Source organism: Pseudophryne corroboree, chromosome 5, assembly GCF_028390025.1.
Source record: "Pseudophryne corroboree isolate aPseCor3 chromosome 5, aPseCor3.hap2, whole genome shotgun sequence".
Taxonomy (NCBI): Eukaryota; Metazoa; Chordata; class Amphibia; order Anura; family Myobatrachidae; genus Pseudophryne; species Pseudophryne corroboree.
In genome coordinates, this window is record NC_086448.1 from 715,475,194 (window position 1) to 715,488,912 (window position 13,719).

General features: G+C 38.8%; 1 long non-coding RNA gene across 3 annotated transcripts in view; it reads left to right on the forward strand.

Annotated features, from left to right (window-relative positions):
* The window catches only part of LOC134929360 (uncharacterized), a 241,382-nt gene that overhangs the window by 14,432 nt on the left and 213,231 nt on the right, over positions 1–13,719 (forward strand). The window lies entirely within an intron of this gene.

A 13,719-nucleotide genomic window follows, 5' to 3' on the forward strand; every position in this document is an offset into this window, starting at 1 on the left:
TTATCATAATATGTCTTTGATATCACTACGAACGGTGGCCGCCCTAGTCCCTAACCTCAATCTGGCAGGCTGGCAGTCCAGGGGGATGGCGGTCCTGGGAGACTTGTTTAATGGGTCTGTGCTCGCCTCCTTTTCCGATATTCAGGGACGCTTCTCTCTGCCTGACTCTGAGAGGCTTCGATATTATCAAACCCAGCACTGGTGGACTAGTCTCCACCTTACCCCCTTCCCACCACCCCCTGGTATTCTGCACGCCATAGGCCGATTTTCTAGTGCTTCTTCTATGGGGGAGATTTCCTTCTGGTATAGAACATTACTCTCACTATTCCCCGTTTCTAAATCTAGAGCCCAAATCAGGTGGGAGGTGGATGTTGGCTGTGTTCTCCATGATTCTCAATGGCAACACATTTTTATGTCATGTTTTACCATGTCTAAATGCCTGAATCACTCCAAAATGCATGTCAAGCTACTCCTTAGATTATACCTCACACCGGAAAGGTTGCATACGATTTGGCCTGCATGTTCGAAGTTTTGTTGGCGTCTATGCGGAGAGGTAGGCCACCTCTTCCATATTTTTTGGTCATGTTCCCATATTCAATTGTACTGGGTGGAGGTATTTGAGCTTATCAACAAAGTTTTGAATCTTGACTTGTCCCCCTCCCCCCTTATAGCTCTGTTGAATGTATACCCATGATCCGTGGGTGCACATCTACACTATGTCTTAGGCCATATCTGTCTCGCCGCACGTCGTGCGGCTTTAGCCCAAAACTGGAAACAGCCCACATTGCCTCCCCTGTTGAAGGTGTTACACAAAATACAGCTGCACTTCTTGATGGAGACTGAACACATCCCATACTCCTTCACCGCTAAATCTCCCTTTGTGCGTTGGATGCCTTGGCATCTGTTTACCATGGAGGGTGAGGGTGCTACACTGATATTACGTTCCCCTTCCTTAGTCATGCACCCTCCAGTCCTATCGGCTGATGAGGCCCCCCCCCCCTAAGCCTGAGATGACCTTCTTTTTGTGTTGTATTTATAATATGCCCATCGCCGCCTTTTTTGTTTTTCTTATGATGTACTTGTTTGATTGACTTTGAACTGTCTGCACATGTCTGTCATAGCGTTGTCTCATGCATTTATGTACCTACTCCCCCCCCTTTTTCTTCCTTCTGTACCCCTGTTTTGCAACACGAAAATCCAATAAAAATTATTGATGAAAATAAAAATTGCTGTTGCGATCAGATCTGAATTAGGCCCATAGTCCGCAAAAAGTGGGCTGCTGGACCCACGATAACACATGGGATCAGGGTCTTTTCCCCGATCCCATGTGTTATTGTGCAATTGTGGGTCCATTTATGGCTGATGAATATGGGCAGTAATAGGAAACCGTGATAATGACCATTGGTCATTAATCGTGATATCATGGATCAGGGCTAATTGGATATCTCTGTAAGACCTTGAGTTCAACCAGTTGTAGTGAAAACCAGTAACTGGCTAGTGGGGTAGGGTGTAGGTGTAACAAATATTGTAGGCTACCAGATTCACCCAGAAAAGTGCTCATGCTGTTATCAACCATGCTAGCGTAGGTAATTAATACGATTGGGATCCTTGGAGAATCAATTTTGTTACCACAGTAGTCCCAGTGTAATCAACATGGATATTGAAGTAAATGAAATGCACACACACAATATGCTTAGTAATAAACCTTCATCTTCATCTGACCACATTTGAACAAGGGACAGTATTAAATGTGCACCCTCAGCATCCATCACATGATGAATACTGTTTCACATTGTATTACTACTATCTGATCCTGCTAATCCTCACACTGCTGGAAATAGTACGCACCACTTCTTTGAAATTTCAGTTACACTTTGTTTTCAGATGTACTGGAGAGTGATAAAGTGGATAGAGATAAAGTACCAGACAATCAGCTCGTAACTTTCACCTTTCAAACACAGCCTGTAACAGGGCAGGAGACACTGAAAGCCGGCACATGCCGGAGGTCTGCCCACCCTCTTTATATGTCTCACTGTCTGCTTGTAGCTGTGCAGCAGGGTTACTTCTGTCCTGCAGCACCACTCTCTGCCTCCACTGCTGCAGCACCTCTTTCTTTCCTGGAAGCTGCAGCCCAAGTCTCTACTTCAGATGCTGCAGCAGCTCTCTCTGCACTAGTTGCTGCAGCACCTCTTTCTGCTCCAGCATCCCCAGACCCTCTCTCTGCCCCAACTGCTGCAGCACCTCTCTCTGCAGCAGCTGCTGCAGCACCTCTTTCTGCCCTGGCTGTTGCAGTACCTCTTTCTGCCCCGGCTGTCGCAGCACTTTGTGGCATTATTTTCACTGAGGCATTGGGAGATTATCAGATCGGTGGTGGAGCAGTTTTGGGGCATTATTATCATTCAGAGATTGGGGTAGTTATCAGGTCTGTGGGTGTCACATTTGGGGCTTTTAATTTTTTTTCAGTGAGGTCAGGTCAGTCAATGCATATATAGTGTTTTTAATTTATTAAATAAGTAAATAGTTAAATACAGCTGCTTCCATAGTGACTCTACCATGGTGCAATGTGTATAAGGGGCTCAACCATAGTGTAATATATATAAGGGGCTCTACTTTGTGGCATAATGTGTATAAGGGCACTACTGTGTAGTGTAATATTAATAACGGACACTACTGTACGGTGTAATGTGAATTGTTACTATTTTGTAGCCACGCAACTTCCCAATTAAGCCATTATTTATTTATTATTACCAGCTATTTACAGAGCACAAACATATTCCGCAGTGCTTTACAGGGATTATTTCACCATTTACATCTGACCTTTCCCATGGGAGTTTACAATCTTAACCACACACACCAACACACACACACACACACACACACACACACACACACACACACACACACACACACACACACACAAAACAGGGTTAATTTTTGTTGGGAGGCAATTAACCTGCTAGCATATTTTTGTATTGTGGGAGGAATCCGGAGTACTCAGAGAAAACACATGCAAGAATATTCAAACTCTACACAGTTAGGGCCATGGTGGGAATCGAACCAATGAGTGCTGTGAAACAGTAATGCCAACAATTACACCATCCATACTGTGATGCCTCTATATTGTTATTGCAAGCCTTTGGCACACTACTAACCCTATTTTAAACATGGTGGGCACCCAAAGGAAACTTTCGCCCTGAGCTCCACAAAGTCTAGAACCGGCCCTGTCACCAATTTAGGATTTTTTAAATATTGTTTCTTTTCAAATGTAACATGCCACCATATGTTGGCTAGGCACCCAATTCAGTACAGAGGAGGAGGGTGCCAAAACATACCCTTGCTACGGGCACCATTGCGCCTAGCTACACCTCTGACTGTGATTGGCCTGTTTCATAACTTACTTGCCCATTTTTTTTGGTAAATTTGTATCTATTTGGAGATTGATTTGAGATAACAACAGTGTAGCTTTAATCATTAACCCTCGGTCAGGCGCAGCTGGCCTGACAGGTGCCCCAAAGCTGTTCTCGCTCCCCTCCCCACCCCAAGGGGGTGCAGGGGCCTGTCCCTCCTAGTACTTTCCTATCTCTAGGTGCTGTTCGAAACCCCCCTAGTGAGTTTTCCCACAGCCTGCATGGAGTGCAGGAGTGACCCTCTTGGCCTCTCAGGCCCATTTTGCCCGAACTCGTCTGACTTTTGAACGTTCGTATTTCCTTTTATTTTCATCTATTGTTTATTTTGCTCATTTTATGAATAAAAATTACAAAGGTTGTGGATATTTTGTGGTTGTCGAATTATGCCATAAATGTCACAAAGCGATCTGCCTGCCCCATACAAATATCGTCTGCCAACCTTGCACTTCACTGTGCCATTGCATCTCTACTGCTGAACTTTCTAACAGTGATTCCGAGTGAGACTGACTCTACTGTGCCTATATTTTGAGTTTTGTTCGTAATTTTAATGTTCATTTGATTTTTTTGTCATGAAAAACTGAAAGCAATGTGGTGTTGGGTCTTAAATTTCAGTATTTTTTGTTTTACTTACAGTACTTTGAGGTTAATAAATGAGGTTTTTGAATCAGATTTCAAATATTCTCTCTTTATACGTCCTAATGAAGGTCACTGATCACCTTAAGAGCATTAGAATTGAGTTAATTAGGTGCTAATGATGATTTTCTAACAGGCGCCTGTCAGGCGCAATGCGCCCGAACCTGGGAGTCCCAGAGGTGCGCCCGACAGAGGGTTAAACACAAATATATCATTGACTGGGACCTATACTGGCAGCACCTGCAAATATAACTTCCATTTGGTCCTTTCTTAAAATTTAAATGGATTTTTAAATTCATTGGTTTGTACTTACACATCTACAACTTTTACTAAATATGTTTATTTCATGATTTTCTTTTGGTTTGTATCAGCAAATCATTTATATGAGCTTTATGCAGATGTGTATTTTAACTCCTAACAAATAAGACATACAGTAACAGACTGTGGATACAAGGGTATGGTTCATTAGGTCCACAGCAAAAGGGTTGACAGTGTCTAGGTTGACCCTAAAAGGTCAACTTGTACAAGGTCAACATGAGAAAAATGTTGACACAATCAAAAGGTCAGCATGAAAATGGTCAACATGTGAAAATGTCAACATGAGTTTTTTCGGGTTTTAAGGTGTCAATGTTTTTACTTTTAGCACATGGACCCTCAAATAGTGTACCACATCCCCTCGCATGGCTCACCAAAATATGAGAAAGTTATAGAAATGTAAATGATTGTGAATAAGTTGACCATATGCTGTGTCAACCATTGTCATGTCAACCTTTTGACCCAGTCGACCTAATACATGTCGACCAATTGACTGTCGGCCCTTTTACTGTCAACCTAAAGACCGGATATCAGGTACAATTATGTTGAACTGGAGGCACTTGTATCCAACACATAGACCAGAGCTTAGCTGTTATATATTGTACTCAAAGGACTTATAATGACCTTGTACAAACCATCCCCTCTTCACACACTTAAAATGATTCTTTAACTTGAATCGGTCCTAAGCGCCGTGCAATATTGAGGGAATTGCTGCTATAGATCTCCAGCCAGCCTTATCAGGGCTTGGGTTCCTACACATCTTAATCGTGCTGGAGTTAACAACACAAAATAACTTGCCATTTTATTTGACCTGATCACTTACCTAGTGGGGAAAGGAGGAGGATCTAGGAAAGTTGTGACTAGATAATAAGCCAGTGAGTAGGCATTTGACTCGCAGTTTCCTTTTTGTTGATGTGCCAACTACAAAGACAATCAGTACAGTGTGTTAGAGACCATCCTAGACTACTTCCACATCCTCTGTGACTTTTGATTGAGATCAGTGTTCATCTGGCTTGACGTAGGTTGCCTAAAAGTAATTAGTACTGCTAATACAGTTTTATGTTATAGAAAAAACAAAAACTAGGCCTGATATAAAAGCTTGAAAATACAAGAGAAATGCTGAAAAACAAATAACTATATTTATTAACAATTGCAGGACGGCATGCTCAAATGAATGCATTTAAGTTTTGTGGAAGTTCAGAACAACCTTACATTAGATACCATTAATGATGCAATTTGCATATTACTGTTTGAGCACCGCGTAACATTATGTTAATATGATGTGGATTCACTAAGCATTATGTACAAACTTGTAAAATTAGAAAGCTCTGCACGGATTTATAGTATAATTTATTCTTGCACATAAGTAGTTGCCTCCTTGACCTCCTGGACTTCCATAAAGGTAGGCTTGATTTGCCTTTCAACTTCCAAGCTTGGGCTAGCACAGGTGCACCAGCCAAAATGTGCATTTACAGTATAAGGAAACGAGGAGCCTCATGAGTAATATTCTCAAGACTTATCACCACATACAGTATCAAGTGGATCAGAATAAGACTTAAGTTATTATATTAGTATTGTAAATGAGTTAGTTCATATTTTTTGTTTTTCAGTTCAAAAAGTATTTGATAGTTATGATCGTTAAAGAATTTAGAGACTTTATTAATCTATATCTCCATGATAAATTGTTTATCGCAGCAGGAGGGATATTCATTGTCTGCTTTGCTCTGTTTATTCACACTGTTGTCACAAGAAATTGGGACATCATACTTCTGTATTGGGGACCATATCATGTATTTTCAGTGCAGCAGTAATTTCAGTACCTGGTTATCATCAATGTTGCCCTAACTTTTACAGTAAAAAAGAAATCTCTTCTCTTCAGCACTGCTGCTCTATATAGCCCCTGGCGATGTGCCACTGCTATAGAGATAACCCCTCTGTTGGCAAGCTGCAAACAGTAATATAGTTCCATCTGATGGTGATGGACATGCCCCTGTGAGGCACTAGACATGCCCAAAGTTGAAGCTAGACATGCGTCTTGGCTGGAGCAGGATATTACCGCTGTTATTATTTTTAAGATTATATATAATTGTTTGTACATTTTTCTCCAAATGCATTCTAATCATTATATTTAGGAGTATCTTATAGTGACATAACTACACCAAATACAATATAGCTACTAAAATATAGAGAATACCTTTACTACTAAAATTACTACTACTACTACGACTACTACTACTACTACTACTACTACTGCTACTACTGCTACTACTACTACTACTACTACTACTACTACTACTACTACAACAACTACTACTACTACTACTACTACTACTACTACTACGACTACTACTACTACTACTGCTACTGCTACTACTACTACTACTACTACTACTACTACTACTACTACAACAACTACTACTACTACTACTACTACTACTACTACTACGACTACTACTACTACTACTACTACTGCTACTGCTACTACTACTACTACTACTACTACTACTACAACTACTACTACTACTACTACTACTACTACTACTACTACTACTACTACTACTACAACAACTACTACTACTACTACGACTACGACTACGACTACTACTACTACTACTGCTACTACTACTACTACTACTACTACTACTACTACAACAACTACTACTACTACTACTACTACTACTACTACTACTACTACTACTACAACAACTACTACTACTACTACTACTACTACTACTACTACTACTACTACTACTACTACAACAACTACTACTACTGCTACTGCTGCTGATGATGATACTACTACTACTACTACTACTACTACTACTACTACTACTACTACTACTACTACTGCTGCTGCTGCAGCTACTACTACTACCGATGCTGCTACTACTACTACAACTACAAGTATTACTGCTGCTGCTGTTGATACTACTACTGTTACTACTACTACTACTACTACTGCTGCTGCTACTGCTGCTGCTGCTACTACTAATACTACTGTTGCTGCTGCTACCAGTACTACTGCTACTGCTGAGAATTCTAATAATAATGATGATAATAATAATAATAATAATAATAATAATAATAAAAAATATTATATATTATCACCTTTTTTTAGCATTAGTAAGAAAAGATAATCTATTGGTACCAATGACCACATGCAGTATTTGCACTTGGGAGTGTAAGCCCTGCAGCATAATTTCTTTCCAATGTTTCAGTACCACAAGTGAATACATTGAGGTCAGTGGAGTACTCACTGCTGACCAGACTGCAAGTGCAAGAACTTGCTAATCACCATGGTGGTCATTCCGAGTTGACCGCAGCCAGCAACATTTTGCTGCTGCGGCGATCAACTAGTACACCCCTATGGGGGAGTGTATTTTAGCTTAGCAGGGCTGCGAAGATAAAAAAATTTCATGCAAAAGTAGACTAGGCCTCGACATACTTACCCTGTGCGACGATCTGTGCGATGCTGGGGCCGGCTTTGATGTCAGACATCCACCCTCCGTTCTGCTGGACACGCCTGCGTTTTCTTGTCCACTCCCCGAAAATGGTCTCCAATGGTCCTCATCCGCCCAGGTATGCCTTCTTTCTGTCAATCTCCTTTATGGTCAGCTCTGCGACCGCTTCCTGAGTTAAACGCAACGTAACCTGGCGACCCCTGTCGCTGGGCAATATCGCGCATTCATTCCGGACCCGTTCACAGCGCATCGATAAACCGATGCGTGCGAACAGGTCGGAATGACCCCCCATATACGAAAGGTGATTGTGCAAACCCAATAGGTGATCATCCTAAAGCTGCACTCTGTTGGGTGCATTGTAAGGAAGCCAACATATTTAGTCAACATTTTAATGATCTAATACAATCTATAATTCAATTAAATAATTAGTTTTAAATTATGACATTTCAAATGAAAAATGGTGTAAGTTATAAGTTATGTGTAAAGGTTTTAAAGGTGTCACCTTTTGTACATTTTACAAATAAAAGTGTTTGGAATAATTGAATTCATCAATGTTAACAAGCTTTGATATGCACACCACTTTCATTATCTCTCATATGACATACAGTGGATACAAATATTTAGAAAAATAGAATTGTATGCATCATTTACCAACAGTATGTTAACAATTAGTTGATGATTACCACTGGTAATAAATCATAGAAACCTTTGCTTTAAAAGTACTTTTGTTACTGGCTGGAATTATGCACATCTCAAAGATTCAATTATTGAGATATCATCCCAGTGTTTACAACAATCTGTATAAACCAGATGCATTTTAGACCAATGGGTAATATTAGGGCAATTAAGTATGACAGAGCCTCTTGCTGATTTGTTTTAATGTGTCTTCCCAAGATAAATATTCCATTACCTCTGTGATTGTACCATCTTCCATTAATAATTCCTAGACCTGTTCAGGCTTTTTAACATAACAATTTTATTGTAATCTTGATTTAACAGTGCAATGCTCACAACCTGGAAGGGAAGTTCTAGCAGAATAACAGTAGCCTATATGTGGATAGATAGATTGAATGTAATTTTGTTACAGTGGGCACTTAAAAAAGGAGATTAACAAAAGCAACAGCAGGGTGATTACAGGTGCCTGATATTCTCCTATAGACTACAATTTCCAGTTTAAAACACACATTAAGGCTGTTATACTGCAATTACCAGCACTATACAATATATTCCACTGGCTCCTCTTTGCAGAACAGTATGATCTACATTTACTTATTGACAGTTATTTATATAGTGCACACATATACCACAGTGCTGTATAAGGAATTTGTCAGTCATTCATATCAGTCCAAGGCCCAATAGAGCTTACAGTCTATTGTCCTTATCACATACATACACACTAGGTTATTTTTTTTCCAAAAGCCGACTAATCTACCAATATGAGTTTTGGATTATGGGAGGAAACCTGAGTACCCGCAAGAAACACATTCAAGCAGTGGTGGCTCCAGAAGGGGTGTTGCAGCGCAGTCCAATATTCAAATAGGGGAGCCACACCAACTGTCACTCGAAAACGCTGCTAAACATTACCAGCTGGGACTCACTGGCAGTTTGTGTGGTTTCCCTATTTGAATTTTGGTCTGTACCACAGCCCCACCTCTGGAGATGTCACTGCACACAAGTACTGTAAAACTATATAATTCAACACAGATAGTGACTTGTTTAGGAATTTAACTCATGACCCAACCAAGGCACTGGCTATGTGGAGTTTGTATGTGAGGCAGTAAAGCTAACCACTACGCCAACCACTGTATGCTGTCCCAGAATAGGCTATAAATAGTCTTACACTGTACTGAATGTAGTAATGGTATGATTGTAGTACAAGTAACACCTGTATGCCAATAGTAATAATAACTCTAGTTTTGCCTCTATGTGGACTGATCTCAGCCTGTAAGGAGATGCCAATATACAATTGTAAAGTGCAATGGAATATGCTGTGCTATATAGGAAACTGCTAATAAGTAATAAATACATAGAATGTTGTCAGAAAGTTCAATCACTTTAGTTGTGCATAGTCATTAAGTATCAGCTTCAGAGTACATGACCTATTGTAAGAAGTTGTTATTTAGGTTTTAGTACATTATCATCTGCTACATTAAATAAAATGTCCATATTGTAGCTCAATCAATATATAACCCAATCTAGATCACACGCAAAGTACTGTACTTTAAGTCTATCTATGTTTGAGATCTTCAGTGTAGATTTGGGTTTATAACAGTAGCTCCCAAATGTGGTCCCTCAAGGCAACCCAACAGTCCAAATATTAGGGATATCCCTGCTTGTTCAGAGATGATATAATCAAACTAAGGGGTCTATTTACTAAGCTTTGGATTTGAGATAAAGTGGACGGAGATAAAGTACCAGCCAACCAGCTCTTAACTGTCATTTTTCAAACACAGCCTGTGACATGGCAGTTAGGACCTAATTGGCTGGTACTGTAGCTGCGTCCGCTTTATCTGCATCAAAGGCTTAGTAAATAGACCCCATAATGAGGTACTAATTATGTCACCTGTGCCTAAGCATGGAATGCCTTAAAACCTGTATTGTTGGGGGTGCCTTGGGGACCACATTTGGAAACCAATAGTCTTGGAAATGTAGCGGTAAACATCATAGAGGTAATTCTGTGACATCAGCAGCAACTGGGGAGCCATCACAGAATTATGATGTTTGAAAAGTACCAAGCCTTTTTAAGCACATTGAATTGACTGATGTTATTATTTTGACACTTTGTGTGTGGTTTGGCGATTTATAAAACTTTTTCCTATTTTAGCAGCTTGGGGTATTGTTTTTGTCTGGTAGACCTGGAAAGATGCTGATATCCAATTATGCATGACCAGGCATCCAATATAAGTTTGAGTGTGCATTAATTGACTACATTATATTCAAATTATGATTACAAATGGGGAACTGATTAACATTAGTATATTTATTGATTTATTTTTTTGGTAATTTACTGTAGTTGTTTTTATTCACTTTATTTCAGATAGAGCTTGTTATTCGCACATTTCTCCTATCTAATTATTTATGACAGGTCCACTGCTATATCAGACCAAACCTGCCAACCAGAAGCAGATCAGCCTCATTGCTGTAATCACTGGTTTCCAACCTCAGTATAGTTTAGAATATAACACCAGTGGGGTTACTTACATGTTGGGTAGAATGCATCAAGCATTGTATTTTGAATATGATGCATACCTTCAATGATCACATGCATATTGGCATTTATTAACACCAAGGGCCAGATGAAAAAAACAACAACATTTTTTAAATGGACAATCCCCTACAGGCATGGTTTTGCCTTGGAAGTGATTGCCCCTTTAAAAAAATGTCCGAGTTCAGGTAGCATCCCACATGGCTGCCAGTCTCAGACGGCATTACATCCTGCACCATATGCATGAAAATTTCAGCAAAGGACAGCTCTTTTGATAAGTGCTGTGCTTTGATGTATTAGACCCCGGGAGTCCATATGTGCATGCTTTGTATGATGCACGCGCCACCATGGAGCTTGAAGAAATTTCATTGGATCCCTCTCAGAGGGTAATGTGAACAGAAGCCCATAGGTTGCTACTGGGTAACACAATCTACAGATGATTCTATAGATTGTGGCATTTTTGTAGGTGCCATTTTTGGAGGTTTGACCGCAAAATCTGCCATGATGCATCCTGGCTATTATCTAAATATAGCTACAGAAACTAGGGAGCTCTGCTGAAATGTTATTTGGTGGAAACCACTTGGTACCTCTACAAATCAAGATTTGGTAACTGGGAGAGATAAACTGAGTTTTTGGCAACAGAATTTGAGGAGCAGAAATGTGAGGAACGCAATTAAATATGGCATTATAGTGACTTTTACCATGTCAGAAGATGTAATAATGATGTAATTTATGCTATTTTTTACACTATAACCAACCAATACAAATCTTTATGATTTCTCTAAGAGGAGCATTTCTAGTTGCTTGTAAAGATGAATGAAAATAAGGGGGCATTTAGCAAACATTACTACATATAATTCCGCATGACAATGAAGAGATTAAGAAACAGTATAGGATAATATTTTTGCAATTGGAAGCAATTACTAGTCTGAAGTACCCACCAGTTCCTAACTCCACATACAGTAGTCTTCAGTATTTCATTTACTCCTTTAGGCATCAATATCGCAATGTCAGTTCCTTGCAAGATAAATCAATACATTACATTGATAAAACAATATGGTGATCTCCCAAACTATTATGGAACATTAACTATTATTAATATTGACATTTCTATTGGTGAATTGCATTGTGAGTTGGAAAGACAAGGTCCTTATTGTTTACATAGCAAATAGACAGCAATTCAAATCCAATGATGGGCAAGTAGATTTGTTTAAAAAGTTAAAGTTTCCAATCTGATGGTTTAGATCTTTAGGATTTGAAGAATGAAGTCTCTGCATTAATGTAATCTCATTCCATTCATACGTAAGATAATTCCTGTGAATAATGAACATTACATTGGAAAATAATATGGTCAATCAATACAGTAGCATGCGTGAAAAGTAAACAACAAATATGCAACTTGGGACATATATGTGTGTTAACACAACAGGGAGGCAGGAAGTAGGGGAATAACTCTTTACCTTCAGAGACTTTCAAATACATTGAATGCGGTACATTAAATAAAGAACTTGTCATAGTGATGTCACAGAATATTTTGAGTTATTTTCATAGAGTTTCTCTGGAAAAAATTGAGAGAAATTAGAAGAAATTTAAAGTAAAGATGAAAAAGTTATGGAGAAGAGATGAAAACCCAGCTTAATTGTTTGATTTTAACAGCTTTGTAAAATAATGTTGCATTCAGTTTAGTTAGAATTTATAGTAAATAAATATACTGATGCATCCACTAAAAAGTATCAATAAATTGTATTCTGATGTCTCTCGCCTTAATGGAAACTTTTATTGCTGACGTTTTGAGATTCTTTTTTTCTTTTGATCCCGTGCAACAGATGAGCAAGTAATAGCACCATTAGCTGCCTCTTGGTCATTTAGCATCATAATTCACTTGGTAGGAAGGGATAGCAATCGCTACACATGCATAAGGAGCTGCTGTTTATTGAATCACTCTGCATACACCAGCAGATTTCATGTATATGTATGTTCACTTGTTTTATCAGCAGTTTACAGTGACAAAATATTGTATTTGCAGGGGTATATTAAACAAGATCCAGGTCAATATAGTGTGGGTGTTGATTACCTTGATTACAGTGTCATGTACTGTAAAAGGCTTGAATAAAGCATTCACCAACATATATATATATATATATATATATATATATATATATATAGAGTACAAAGCATTTTAGTCTGCGTTTTATATAATAAGCACATTGGCTCTTATAGAAGCAAATAGGCTATGTCTATCACACCCTGTCATGTAATAGCAGTAATCAATATTATACATCTATGAATTTATCATATACACAGCCTCTTATTCTTTTTTATACAGGAGCCGTTCTGTCCATTAGTTCAATATTGTTCCATTTTTAATTTAAGTCTGTACAACTTGTTCTACGCACATTAAAACAGCAATTGAGAGACTGTACATTATGTACAATGCTCCTATTGTTAGATATTTTTGCTCTCAAACTGAGAAACAGTGCAGTGGATACAACTCTTCATGTAAAGCACTTTAAAAGACAAACAAGAATAGACCATAAACACTGATTAATGTAGCACTCGAAAAAGAAATATATACAGTATGCTGTACTGTAAATAAGCTTTCAACGTTTATTATGAAATATTTCTCTAAGTGCTTCAGTACATGTTATACAATAATCATAATGTATTGTCATCTATTTTTCATTATTACCTAAATGTT